General features: G+C 40.9%; 1 protein-coding gene across 3 annotated transcripts in view; it reads left to right on the plus strand.

Annotated features, from left to right (window-relative positions):
* Nucleotides 1-5,801: 5,801 nt before the first annotated feature.
* FMO1 (flavin containing dimethylaniline monoxygenase 1) overlaps nt 5,802-15,173 on the plus strand; it is a 37,945-nt gene continuing 28,573 nt past the window's right edge. For all 3 annotated transcript variants that reach the window (XM_045392677.3, XM_005539975.5, XM_045392687.3), the window contains exon 1: nt 5,802-5,905. The gene's annotated coding sequence lies outside the window, so the exon portion shown is untranslated. The remainder of the gene's footprint in view (nt 5,906-15,173) is intronic.

Here is a 15,173-nt window from a genome sequence, read left to right on the forward strand (position 1 = left end):
TGCAATAAAAGCCAAAATTGACAAATGGGATCTAATTAAACTAAAGAGCTTCTGCACAACAAGAGAAACTATTATCAGCGTGAACAGGCAACCTACAGAATGGGAGAAAATTTCTGCAATCTACCCATCTAACAAAGATCTAATATTCAGAATCTACAAGAAACTTAAACAAACTTACAAAAGAAAAACAAACAATTCCATCAAAAAGTGGGCAAAGGATATGAACAGACACTTCTCAAAAGAAGACCTTTATGCAGCCACAACCATGAAAATAATCTCCACATCACTGATCATTAGAGAAGTACAAATCAAAACCACAATGAGATAGCATCTCACACTAGTCAGAATGGTAATTATTAAAAAGTCAAGAAACAATACATACTGGCGAGGCTGTGGAGAAACAGGAATGCTTTTATATTGTTGGTGAGAATGTAAATATGGCATGTATACACCATGGGATACTATGCAGTCATAAAAAGGAATAAGATCATATCATTTGCAGAGACATGGATGATGCTGAAAGCCATCATCCTCAGCAAACTAACACAGGAACAGAAAACCAAATACCATTTGTTCTGTCTCAAAAGTGGGAGTTGAACAATAAGAACACATGGACACAGAGAGGGGAGCAACACACACTAGGGCCTGTTGGGGGTGAGGAGTTAGGGGAGGGAACTTAGACGATGAGTCAATTGACGCAGCAAACCACCATGGCACATGTATACCTACGTAACAAACCTGCGCATTCTGCACATGTATCCATTTTTTTAGAAAAATAAAATATATATATAATACCATGTAATATCTTCTGTATTAAATACAAACCCCTTAGGCAGACTCAAGATAGAATTCTAAGTGATATGATAGATATGATAGTTTCTAACTTACAGTTGCAGGCTTTGTCACAAATATTTATCAAGCTATAAAGACGTTTAAAGAAATTCTAAAAAAGAAAAACATAAAAGTGGCTGCTATTTCCTCCAGTCCTCAGGTGGTAGATATGTGAGTCACTGAATCACCACTACTGGCACTAGAAAACTCCTTTCAAGCATAATAATTGGCCTTATATAGGCGTGCTTCTCCCTCCAACTCACTTTCACTGCTTTCATTCTGAAGGTGTGTTCTCAGAAAAAGAAAAATAATAACCTCAAGGTGTAAGGAACAGAGGGAATTACTTTCTTTAATGTGTGGCATTAAAAAACAAACACACTCACACCTTAGAGTGACAGGCATCTGTGGAGAAGCCCTGTGTAGGTAGGGGAACTTTGATGCTTTGAGTGGAGCAGGCAGTTGTGAGTTAAGGAATTGTGTTTGTCTTAACTTTGTTTTTTGTAGAGGGAAAAAAAAAATTGCATGGGATGGTCCAATTTTCAGACTAAGTAAATTCTAAGATCTTTTTCAGCTCTAAAATTCTACGGCTCTAAATGTGAATCATAGAAGTGAAATAGAATAAGGGAAGTGAGACTGAAGAAGATGGCTGACAACTCAAGATGAATGAAAGACAAATCTAACACCTGAAACCTTAAAAATACTTGATGATAACATCAGAAAATCTCTTATAGACATTGACTTAAGCAAAGACTTCATGACCAAGAACCCAAAAGCAAATGCAACAAAAACAAAGATAAATAGATAGGACTTAATTAAATTAAAAAGCTTCTGCACAGCAAAAGAAATAATTAGCAGAGTTAACAGACAACCCACAGAATGGGAGAAAATCTTTGCAATCTATATGTACGACAAAGGACTAATATCCAGAATCTACAAGGAACTCAAACAAATCAGCAACAACAAAAAAAATCTCATCAAAAAGTGGGCTAAAGACATGAATAGACAATTCTCAAAAGAAGATATACAAATAGCCAACAAACATATGGGAAAATGTTCAACATCACTAATGATCAAGGAAATGCAAATCAAAACCACAATGCAATACCACCTTACTCCTGCAAGAATGTCCATAATTTTAAAAATATAAAATTATAGATATTGGCATGGATGTGGTGAAAAGGGAACACTTTTACACTGCTGGTGCAAATTTAAACTATGGTACAACCACTATGGAAAACAGTATGGAGATTCCTTAAAGAATTGAAAGTAGTTCTGCCATTTGATTCAGCAATCCCACTACTGGGTATCTACCCAGAGGAAAAGAAGTCATTACACAAGAAAGATACTTGCACAAGCATGTTTACAGCACCAAAATTTTCAATTGCAAAAATATAGAACCAGCCCAAATGCCCATCAATCAATGAGTGGATAAATAATTTGTGGTATGTATATATATATATACACATATATATACACATATTTTTATATATATATATATATACACACACACACACACACACACCATGGAACACTACTCAGCCATAAAAAGGAACAAAATAATGGCATTTGCAGCAACCTGGATGGAATTGGAGACCATTATTCTAGAATGATACAATGGACTTTGGGGTCTTAGGAGAAAGGGCAGGAGGGAGGTGAGGCATAAAAGACTACACATTGGGTACAGTGTACACAGCTTGGGTGATGAGTGCACCAATATCTCACAAATCACCACTAAAGAACTTATTCATGTAACTAAACACCACCTGCTCCCTAAAAACCTAATGAAATAAAAAACACTTTTCTTAAAAAAAGAAGATGATTGAGAAACACAATGAAGGAGCCAAGAAACATCCCTCTAGTGCATTGGTCAATAGAGGCTTGGTATAATGCATTAACAACCAAGCCCCAAACCTCGTAACCTTGAAATAAAACAGAGACTATTTCGTGTATGTGTCCATTAGCGTAGACTCTGCTCATCACAATCACCAGGTATTCGGACTAATAGAAGAGCCATCTTGAAAGTTGCTGATTACCACACTGAAGGAAAAGAAAGTTCTATGAAATCTTACTGGCAATTAAGTGCTCTAGCCCAGAAAGGACACCTTACTCTAGCTCACAGTTATTTGACCAGAACTAGTCACATTTCTCCCAGCCTACCACTAGAGGGCCAAGAAGAACAATCCTACCATCTTCCCTGAACATAGGAAGTCCAGAATATTTCCTAAAGAACATTACTGTCTACCAATCTGGCTTCTTAGGGTCTAGGTCCACTCAAATAAGGGGACTAGATATCTTTCCTTATCCCATGGCCTAGAGTACAACTGACTAACAAAAATCCCTAAAAATAGCAGAAACTGAAGGTGCCACCAAAGGCCAGTCTTCTCATTTTTAATTACTACAGATCTCTTGCTGATTAGGGAAAATGAGATGATATAATAAAATCATCATGTTATTCTCAACCAACACTTTAATGTCCTATGATTCTCCTTATGCTAGCGGCATGCCTGGTAAGGCCCAGGGACAAGTCCCACCATTAGTGTAGCAAATCCCAATACCTTGATGGGTATAGGCTGCACACCAAGGTAAATTACAAATCAAACATCTGATTTTTAAAAACACACTTGAACTAATAGTCGTCTTAAAGGCTTACTTTCTGGGTATAATTAAGGTTGAAATCATTCAAATATTATTATTTTCATAGCTGCAGCAAAGCAGCTGAATTTCACAGAGCTAACAATGCTGTCTCTGTACTGAATACTTAATAAGCCAGAAATAAGGCAAAAGGTGAGCCCAATAAGCAAGCAACATACTCAGTGATACACAGGACCTCCAGGTCAAAGGGTTGTACCACGTTGAAAATCAAGGGAAAAGACATATTCTTTCAGAAATTTCTCTCTGCTTCAGTCCACCCACGTCTCATGGAGTTTATTGTCAGCACCTGTGGGAGTCATCTCAATGTTATGAACCAGCAAGAAAGACACCTTATCTGGTCCAGCAATGACAGCATCATCATCATCGTCATCATAATTACAATCATACATAGTATTTACTATGTATACACAAATCTCTTGACATAGATTATCTCGTCTAATCCCCACCACAACTATCTGATGCAGATGTTATTATGCCTGTTTTATTTATTTTTTAGAATTTTTTATTTTATTTTATTTATTTCAATAGCTTTTGGGGGAGCTTGTGGTGTTTTGTTACCTGGATAAGTTCTTTAACGGTGATTTGTGAGGTTTTGGTGCACCCATCATCTGAGCAGTGTACATTATATCCAATGTGTAGTCTTTAATTCATCACCCCCCACTCCAACGCTTCCCGCCAAGTCCCCAAAGTCCATTGTATCATTTTTATGCCTTTGTACTCTCATAGCCTAGCTCCAACTTATGAGTGAGAATATAGAATGTTCAGTTTTCCACTCCCAAGTTACTTCACTTAGGATAACGTTCTGCAACTCCATCCAGGTTGCTGTGAATGCCTTTATTTCATCCCTTTTTATAGCTGAGTAGTATTCCACGGTATATATATATACCACAAATTATTTATCCACTCATTGATTGATGGGCATTTGGGCTGGTTTCATATTTTTGCAATTGCAAATTGTGCTGCTATAAACAAGCATGTACAAGTATCTTTTTTGTATAGTGACTCCTATTCCTCATTTCCAAGAAAGCATCAGCTGCAGTAGTATAGGGAGAATGCAAGATTGCCCTAAGCTCTCCTGGATAAGTATTCATGTTTCTCAGGCTAATAGTCAAAACTATTACAAAGTTCAGCTGGAAGTTTCCTTCTCCCTGTGGTCCTTCCCCAACTCCACTGGCAGCCCTCCCCCTAAGGACCCCCGTGAGATAAAGTCAGAAATGACTTCCCTGGGCACCAAGAGTACCTACAGGGCTCTTTCCACTGCTTCTACTTTTATATTTTGTTTTGCTCTCTAAATTCATTTCAGCTCTAAGTAAGGTTAAATCCTTCTCCTGTGATCTGGATTTTTAGGTTCCCTAGCAGGGATGTGTGTTTGGGCACTCACAGTTTTTCGGCCGTCTCATGGAGTTTGCAGCGGCAAGCCACCTCTTTCAAAGGTTCTGTGAATTCTTTTGGTGTTCTTGGTATGTTCATGCAGTACTTCTTGGAGGAAAATTTCACTATGTGAGTCTCCACATGCTGTTCTCTCTGTGTGGAAGCTGCAAGTTAGTCCTGCCTCCTATCCACCATTTTCCAACAATCTGTCATTAACCATTTCAAAGTATAGGATTCAGCAGCATTTAGTACATTCACAATGCTTGTAACTACCGCCTCTATCCAGTTTCAAAACACTTTCATCACACCCAAAAGCAAACTCCATACTCATTAGCAATCCTTCCCCATTCCCTTCTTTCCCCAGCCCCTGGCAGTCACTTGATTATGCCTATTTTAAACTGAGGAAACTAAAGCTGAGAAAAGTTATACAATTTTTCCAACATGACTCTGATAATAATAGCTGGTGAACAGAATACTTGAACCTAGGACTTGTGACTCCCAAGGTCATACTCCTCCCACATACCTGTCTTTTATTTGCCAAGTGCTTGAGCAATCATCTGCACTTAAAAAGCCTTTACAAATTGAGTTTACTAATGTGAGTAATATATGATTTTTTAAAAAATAATAATTGTCTCTAAAGGTGAAATGGATCAAAGCCTTTAAAAGTGAATCTGTGGTGTAGCAACTGTTAACCTAGTTGTCTTATTTTATTCTCATCCCCTTAAAGAAAAAAACTGATGAACAAGTGAGGATGCTGGTGTAACTCCCTAACTTAGTTTACAGTCTGCAGGCAAAAGAGTGAGTCTAAAGTGCGTATCACCAGACAGTGTTTCTCCTAGCATTTCACTGTTGCGTTAATCAACAAGTTAAAATATAAACAACAGCTAACTTTGGGTTTCAAATTTAACATTACTTATCTCTTAGACCAGGTTCATCCACTGTGCTGCGGACTCCCAAGCCAGCACCGCTCATGCTGATTCATTTTGATTTCTGCTAATACCGGAGTCCTGTGTGGCAGAGCCATTGGCACCAGAAATTACAAGTACATAAAGTAAGTAAACAGATATAATCTTGGATTTCTTTGGATGAGGGAGGTGGGGCCTGGATTTTTCCTGTTTTGTTATTGTGCTCCAGGGAAGAACCACCTTATCACAAAGAAGCTTTCTCTGGCCAACCCTGGCTACTCCTTGGCCCAAAGTATAGGAGTAGTAAGGAGTAGTAAATGTTTGGATACTTACAATGGAACAATATCATTGATCCAACTGATTAATAATCTATCCAGCAGTATATTTACTTATGTCTTCCATGTACACAGGTAAGTATACTGCTGGGTAGATTATTAAGTGGTTGAATCAAATGGGAAAAACTTGGATTTCTAATGCAAGAGGAAAAGTCACTTTTTTTTTTAGTGCTTCCATCAGCAGCTTCTAATATTGTCTGAGATCATAACTTTTGAAGGGTGACTACCAAATGTTGGCATTTGGCACAAGTGGGAAGCAAAAGGCAAGCCCCTTTAGAATTTGACTAATCTGTTCTGTCATGTCATCTTTTTTCTGTTGTTAAAAGTGTTTCATGCTTCATTTTGTGCATTATGTCAAAATTTATTGATTTCCATGTGATTGGCAGATCTTTTTTACTAATCCCGCTCCAGCTAAATTCACAAGAGTATAAACATCAAGGATTTGAAAATCATTTCTAGATATCCAGGTCTATGCCATATGTTTTGCAGATGGAGAAACTGAGTCCCTGGCTTTTTCTTAGAGTTTCCCCTGCATCCTAGGGAACCTGCTCTGGCCTTGTTACTGGCACAGAGGATGTAAAGCCTGGGAGAACTTTTGTTATTTGCTTGTTGTGGTTAGGAACATTTGAGTAAATGAGGAGCTGCTGCTAGAGGACAGATATCCCAGAGTATGGCCCTCCTCGGACCCAAGTTTCTTACTAGCTGTGCTCCTTTGTTCCCAGGGACTAAGTAGGTACCTTCACCCACCCCAGCTGCCATCCAGCTGAATCTCTCTCTGATTACTCCTGAAATGTCACAACCCACTTGAGGACAGGGTATCATTGTGCAGTCTGCGCCAACCAGTATTCTGAAGTATTTTCATGCCCTAAGGTGTAGGGGTGTGTGTGTGTGTGTGTGTGTGTGTGTGTGTGTGTGTGAGAGAGAGAGAGAGAGAGAGAGAGAGAGAGAGAGAGAGAGAGAGAGAGAAAGGAAGGAGGAGAAGATGGGGAATGCATAGAGGACTGGATACAAATCTGACAGTGCCAATGGCTTCCTAGTAAATGCATAGGTGAGTCACACTGGAGACAGTTAAACATTGGCTAATTGATACAGTGCAAGGTTCAAATATAGCATCATATGCATTTTCTTGGCACCAGCAAATAAGATCTCCAGGGCAATAAAATAAACTCAGAAAGTAAGACTCTTGCCCAAGAGTTTTCAACTGGCTAGATTCAAGGAACCATTGGTATGTGAGTTCTTCACGGTGCCCCCAGACTATAGTTCCTCTTATTAAGTAGACAAAAACTTAATAATTATTTATGTTCTAACAACTTTATAGTTGTTTGAACAAGTAATATACAAACTAAAAGAAAAATAATATTTTTATTTCATTCTTAATCACAATTACTTAATAATAGGGTTTATGTACCTGCTGAGTTCTGCACAACCTCTGAAACCTTGGAATCAGATCAGACATGATCCCTTCACTTGTGTTCCACCTCGGTTTTCATGCAATACTTGCTTTTTGTCATAGCAATTGCCAAACACCCAGCTTTGCAAAGATATGATGTCACCAAATGGAACACAGTCTTATAAAATATTAAAACTGTTAACTACTTTCAGCTAATATTTAGCACAGTGTTCGACTGACATCAAGAATCACTGTGCTTCTTCAAAATTTTGAAATAACTCACGGTACCTCTGCAGTTTGGGAATGGCAGGCCTCACCTCATGTTCAGACCCCTCATGATCTATTGTCCTGCTAAACCAAAGCGGACACTCAATCTGACTTCAGGAAATTATATATTTGTATTTTACAACTTTAAAGTAGAAGAAGCAGTATAAAATTCACCAAAAAAAGGCATATTAGTTTCTAACCCTGTAGTTAAAAATCACTTTTATACAACCAATAGTGATTTCCCAACTCATTTAGTAATTTTATGTTGCTTAAGTTATTTTACTTCTTCTCTTATTCAATTCTCACCCATTAACATCTACCTTCCTAATTTAGTCCTATTTTCTTATTTTTATTACTTATTTCTTTTATATTTAGTCAGCTTTACTGAGGCTTTTCTCATTAAAATAATAATAAATTTATTTTAAACCTTCCAACAAAGGAATGACCAAATATTTATTAAATATCCATGCTGGGATGGGAAAAATATTAAAGGTAATTATTATAGAGATAGACACAAATCTTCTTGGAAGGCCGATAAATTTGCATAACTTCAATAATAGATATGGTTGAAGGCAACCTGATCTTTACCTTTAGTTAAACAAATTAAAGTAGTAGCAAAGGAAGGCAGAGTAGTTTACCTAGCTAGCTTGTTTACTCATATGATCTTAAAACTAACCTTTGATGTACCGCAGGTGCTTAAGTGCTTTTTACTCGGGAAGTCCATAATGTCAACTACCCTCTCATAGTGTTGACTCAAGCTTCTGTTAATTAATCTTACTGAATAAATGTGAGTCTGACTAGCTGATCAGGGTCAAGTCGCAACTGTTTACAGGACTCAGCAGGGAGCCTGTAAGTGGCTCCGACCCTCAGGAGAACTGACAGAGCAGAATACATGTGTGTCAGTGTACTTTGTTCATACGTCGCGGGGTCAGGGGTCTGCAAGGGACAGACTCCCCGCAGCTGGTGCCCCCTGGAGAGGAGTGCTGCCGCAGTTGGAGCCCCGTGTGAGGGGCGCTGCCGCAGTAATGACTTACTGATTACTCACTCACTTGACCGCGGGGTTCCTTTCTTCACCTTCGTTTTCGGGCGGTTCCTCGCGTTTCCTTCACAGCATTCCTCGCACAGTTCCTCACACAGGCCTCACATGCGTCACCAGCTGGGGCAGCACTCCTCTCGAGGGGCACCGGCTGTGGGGTGTCTGTCCCTTGCAGACCCCTGACCCAGTGACGGATGAATAAAGTACACTGACACAGATATTCTGAGTGTCCCAGGTCCTTACAGGCTCCCTGCCGAGTCGCGACTGTTTACAAGGCTCAGCAGGGAGACAGACTGTAAGTGGCTCAGACCCCCAGCTGGACTGACAGAGCAGAATATCTGTGTGTCAGTGTACTTTATTCATCCGTCCCGGGGTCGGGGTCTGCAAGGGACAGACTCCCTACAGCTGGTGCCCCCTCCAGAGGAGTGCTGCCGCATATCCACATAAGGAGCAATAACATTTTAAATGTTGTTTTTGCATTTGCACGTGAAATCACACTCCAATAAACAGCAGTGGCATGTCAGTGTACTTTTCACCCTAACAAAATCCCCTATAAAGTGTTATCAATCACTCTGTCTAAATGCAAAGCAGTCACTAACAAGAAATTATTTTTAGTTTAAATAAAAAGGGGTGTGAGGAGACAAAATTTTTTCTGAAGAAGCACACTTAAATATTTTAAACCACTTTGGTTTCCTCCAGGCCTCTCAGGTAGGCATGACCAGCTACAGGATGCGATGCCAGATCCTCTGATCCCACCCCAGGACCCCTGCCCTCCCATGAATGCTATATATATATATATATATATATATATATATATATATATATATCCATTTTAGCAGTGACATTCCCAGAGAGCCCCAGAGCTGTCAAGCTCCCTTCTGCCAGGGTGGGGATTCAGCCTGTCCTGTCATGTCTGGGGTGCCTATTGGCAGCCCCTCCCCCTATGCTTACTAATACAGTCCCTTCCCCATACCCATCAAAACTGGACCAACTGGCCTCGTCTCTTTCCCTGGGGCCAAAATTTAGGGGCCTCAGCCTCCCGCCATGCCTCTCCCCTTTCCCCCTGGCCTGTTCTGTCCCTGAGCCCTGTGCCCTCCATCCATTCCATGGCTGGGAGTCAGTGATGCTGCCTCTGCCTTCTGATGCTGAACTGGCCTTGCTTCTACAAGTACGCTTCTCCCACAGCTGTGGCTGCAGGGACTTAACTTACAGGGAGGGGCCCATGGCAGCTGCCACCACAGCCACAGCTGCACTGTGCTTACCATGCATCTGGGGCAGCCTTTTCTGGCAGAGGCCCTCGTGTTTTCTCATCTTGCATTCCTCTCACTGTGGTTAAGGGGCGGGGGTGAGGGGACGGAAGAGAGAGGTCTGCCTACCACAGTCTGGGGCTTCAGGAATATGAGTTTGTTGATTTAAATGAATCTCAGTCTTTCAAATAAAAAATAAAAAATCGGTTTGGTTTCATATAATTGTCAATACTTGAAGGAGTGGTTGGAAGCATGAATTTTGATCTGAGAGTGAAGCTGATATTGATATTGTGTGCCTCCACATTCATGTGCTCTCATATTGGCTTTTCTCACGTTTGACAACTCAAATGGGAACATGGTGATACACCAAGCAGATCTGAACTGAAAACGTAAAGAAAAAACAAAATACCTTTCAGGGTGACTTTGAAACAGACTTTGTGTCCTTTTTTCTTTTCCTCTCTTTCTTTCTCTTATCGTCATTCTTATATTTCCCTACTTATTTCCTTCACTTTCTAAAATACAATCATTAAATACACATTTCTAGTTTACCCCATGGCTCTGATTCCAGATATACTGTGACTTTGTCTTCAAAAATAAACCCGAAATTTTCAAGGTAGATTACCACAAAAATATCAAATTAAACCCTCTACCTGTCCCATGAAAAATTCAAAAGACTGCCAGGCATGGTGGCTCATGGCTGTTGTGTCAGATACTTTAGGATGCAGAGGCAGGAGGATCACGTACGCCCAGACATTCAAAACTAGCCTGGGCAACATAGTGAGATCTCATCTCCTTAAAAATTAATAAGGGAGGCTGAGGTGGGTGGATCACCTGAGGTCAGGAGTTCCAGACCAACCTGACCAACATGGAGAAGCCCCGTCTCTACTAAAAATACAAAAGTAGTCAGGCGTAGTGGTGTACACCTGTAATCCCAGCTACTCGGGAGGCTGAGGCAAGAGAATCGTTTGAACCTGGGAGATGGAGGTTGCAGTGAGCCGAGTTCATGCCATTGCACTCCGGCCTAGGCAACAAGAGCGAAACTCCATCCCAAAAATAATAATAATAATAATAAGGAAAAGCCCCAGGGAGATTTACTGCTCAGAGAAGTCTGACTACATCTGGTCCAGCTAAGGTATGGTGGTGGCCTAGGGAGAAGGCTTCTGTTTATTGGATGTTTAACAAAAAGTTGTGTGATTTTTAAGACTAGTCAAATACAGTAGCGAGAAGGGGGGAAAAAGTAGAACAAGGAATTAAATCTGTAACCCTGTCACTGACTGGGAACAATCAGTTGAGATAGCTCACTACCTTTGGACTAGCCAATAAAAGATAATTTTGAGGAAGGAATGTTTGACCTAGGATATTAGCTTATAGCAAATTTTTACTGAGTTAACTTTTTTTTTTAAATGGAGTCTTGCTCTGTCACCCAGGCTGGAGTGCAGTGGCACAATCTCAGCTCACTGCAACCTCTGCTTCCCAGGTTCAAGCAATTCCCCTGCCTCAACCTCCCAAGTAGCTGGGAATACAGGTGCATGCCACCATGCCCAGCTAATTGTTTTGTATTTTTAGTAGAGACGGTGTTTCACCATGTTGACCAGCTGGTTTTGAACACTTCAAGTGATCTGTCCACCTCGGCCTCCCAAAGTGCTAGGATTACAGGCATAAGCCACCACCTCTGGCCTGAGTTAATTTTTAAATTGAAATGGATATAAGATGATGAATGAATTCATTTTACCCATCACAAAATCAACCCACTGCCAAATAGTTACACAACAGCTATTATAGACCAAGTGTGTTGCTAGGAGCTATAAGAAAATAAGAGACGAGACAAAGAAAATGCCTACTAACAGCTATTATAGACCAAGTGTGTTGCTAGGAACTACAAGAAAATAAGACATGAGCCAAAGAAAATGCCTACTTTGGGGAAACATATGCCTTATACATACAGAAAACTAATAGACATGATCGGTTCATCAACAACGTCTTGTGAATGATACACTGCGGTTGGTCTAGGAGTCAAGAGTAAGGCAAGCTCACTGTGGGGTCAAACAGCCTCACACGCCTCTGTGACCACCTCCAGCCCTAGTGACAGTGCTCCCTAACTCTAAAGTCCACTTTCTTCCCTCCTCTGCCCACTGAGGTCTATTCATCCTTCAAAATCTGGAGCAAATAGTACTCCTCTGTGTTGTTTCCCTACTAACCCATTGTCAGAATTGGCACCTCTTTCTTCGTGCTCTTATTGCAATTTGTACGTAAGACATATTTCTGTCTTAGCGTCTTACACAGAATCTTGTAATTATTTATTTTCATGTCTGACTTCCTGATCAGACTGATTGCTGCTCTAGAGAAAGCATCATGCCTTTTTCTTCATTTGCAATCCCAATATGCAGCCCTGGGCTTAGCAATATGGAAGCCACTGAGTGTTTGATGCCTGAACTCATCAGAGAATGAATCACAGATCTGAGTTGATAGAATCTTATAGGGCATTTGATTCCACCCTCTATAGGATCTGTTAATCTGCTTATAATACTTCCAAATATGTGTCATCTAGACGCTGTTTGAATAAAGCCAATTTTAGAGCTTGAAACACTGGAAGGGGCTATACGCAAAAATGTGCCTTTTCAGTTCCACCACTGGCCATAATTCTAACCTTTCTCTCCACGTTGATCCTTCAAACGTTTAAAGGCAAATGTTTACATTACTGAGTCAGGTGCTTAGATTAAGAGACTACTTAGATCCACTTTTGCAAAGTGAGCCCAAGGCAGTTCAGTCCTCTGCTCAAGGTGTCCACAGTTAGTTCACAGCAGATCCAGGTCTCCAGCTGTATTTCCCTCTTCTCCAGGCACTTGGAGTAGATAGTCCCTTCTTACTAAACGAGCCAGGTGCTTTCAGTCATCAGTGTGTACCTGAAGCTACATCCTAGGCAAGGAAATATATAACACTGGTCCTTCCCACACCAGGAGCCTATTCCTTCTGTCTGGGACAACCTTCTGGACATCCTTGCAGGATAAACACTACTAGCCTTTCTCCAGAGAAAAACGGCCCCCTCTACCGGCCTCCTCTCTAGTTTCAGGGGAGATAGGAAAATTGCCTCACCCTTTTTCTCAACCTGGCTCATAGAAATGGCTCCTCACCCTCCCCTAACACAAAGAACCTGCTTTGTTTCCTGCTGTCCTGCTGTGGGCACTAATGTCATGCTATGGTCAGACCTGCTGTCTTTATAGAGCCAGCATGCTTCTGTGCATAACTGCCAATATCATATGTATATATGCAATACCCTTTCCTTTTTCCTGGAATTGTTTTTCTCATTAAAGTGGATATTTTTTATCGAATGGCTACTATGTCGTACAAAAATGAGTAGCATTCAGCCGGGCGCAGTGGCTCAATCCTGTAATCCCAGCAGTTTGGGAGGCTGAGGCGGGCGGATCATGTGGTCAGGAGATTGAGACCATCCTGGTTAACATGGTGAAACCCCGTCTCTACTAAAAATACAAAAAATTAGCCTGGCATGGTGGTGGGCGCCTATAATCCCAGCTACTCGGGAGGCTGAGGCAGGAGAATGGTGTGAACCCAGGAGGCGGAGCTTGCAGTGAGCCGAGATAGCGCCACTGCACTCCAGCCTCGGCAACAGTGCAAGACTCCATCTCAAAAAAAAAAAAGAGTAGCATTCTATCCTATCTTGCGAATGAGTAAACTGAGGCTCAAAGGGGGTAAGTCATTTTCCTATGTCACCAAGTTGACTCATGATAGAGCAGGATTCTGAAACACATGTGTCTACCCCCAATACCCATACTTCAACTGCCTCTCTAAATGTGAGGTCACCTTACTCCTTTTGGGCCCAAAGAGGGAGAAATTATACAAGGTTTTTGATTTTATAGTGTCCATCAGGGCCTAAAACATGACTTCCCCTCAAAGGAATCTACTATTTCTTCCCCAATAAATTATATCTGGTTGCTACGGGAAGCAAGCAGCCCTACAACACTTTTACATGTTGTTTGAAAAAAGAGGACCTTTTTATTTCATTTTAAAAATTATTGAGTATTTTAGTCTCTATAGTTAGGACTAAAATATCCAATATTGACTAAAATATTGGATATTTTAGTCTCCATAGTTGAGCTGCTTCTCTCAGGTTCCTAATGCAAAAAAACAAAAGGTGCATATCCAGATTTGAGAAGAGATTTCACCTGTGAAATAAAAAATAGCAAATTTTTAGAAAAATTATGTCTTTGGGGGCACTGCACTTAAGAAACTTAGGGAGATAAAACTGTCACAAAAATATATTGGGGGGGAAAGCTAACATCATATAATTTAGTGTTAAATGTGTGTGCTACTGACCAGAAATGCTATAGGAATTAAAAGAACAGAGGATCATTGATGTGAAAGGCAGATGAAACCAGTTCTTGGAAATGCTTTTAAAGTTTCAATAACTTACAGCTACTGAGCACTTACTATGTGCCAGGAGCTATTTTGAGACACTTTACATTATTAACCCACTTGATTCTCACAAAACACTTCAAGGAAGCTACTATTGTTTTCTTTATATTTGTGAAACACAGAAGGGTTAATCTGTCCGAGATTACACCGTAGTAACTGACAGAGCTGGGCTTTATCTGAGGCAGCCTGGATCCAGAGCCTGGTTGCTTAATCAATGCACTCTATTGCCTCTCAGTGTTCTTACACATGTGTTATTAACACATGGCCTGGTGCCAGAAGATTCTCTGGCCCATCCCAGTAGTGACTGTGCCATGTGCCCTGGAGGTGAATCAGTATTCAACTGAGATGGGAGGGATGGCTTTGCATGCCTACCCTTCTACCACAAACCCTCCCTGGCAGCCACCCTCTCTCTCTCCCACTGGTGACCATCACTGGTGACCTGTGAAAGGGACATGCCAACAGCACAGCTGGGACTGTGGCATTGTGCCAGGGGCAGGATCACACAGGGCAGCGCTGCAGTAATACCTGTGGTACCACAGGTGTGGTGGCTCCTGGTCCCAACTCCATCCCACCAGCCGCTGTGTGGTGTTGGGTCAGGTCACCACACCAGTCTGAGCTTCAGTTTTGTATGTGATAAAGAGAATGTGTCTGACAAGGTGACCTTTTCCTAGTCTGCTGATCTGTGCAGTTCTAGGGCTGCAGAATGGA

Source organism: Macaca fascicularis, chromosome 1 (assembly GCF_037993035.2).
Source record: "Macaca fascicularis isolate 582-1 chromosome 1, T2T-MFA8v1.1".
Taxonomy (NCBI): Eukaryota; Metazoa; Chordata; class Mammalia; order Primates; family Cercopithecidae; genus Macaca; species Macaca fascicularis.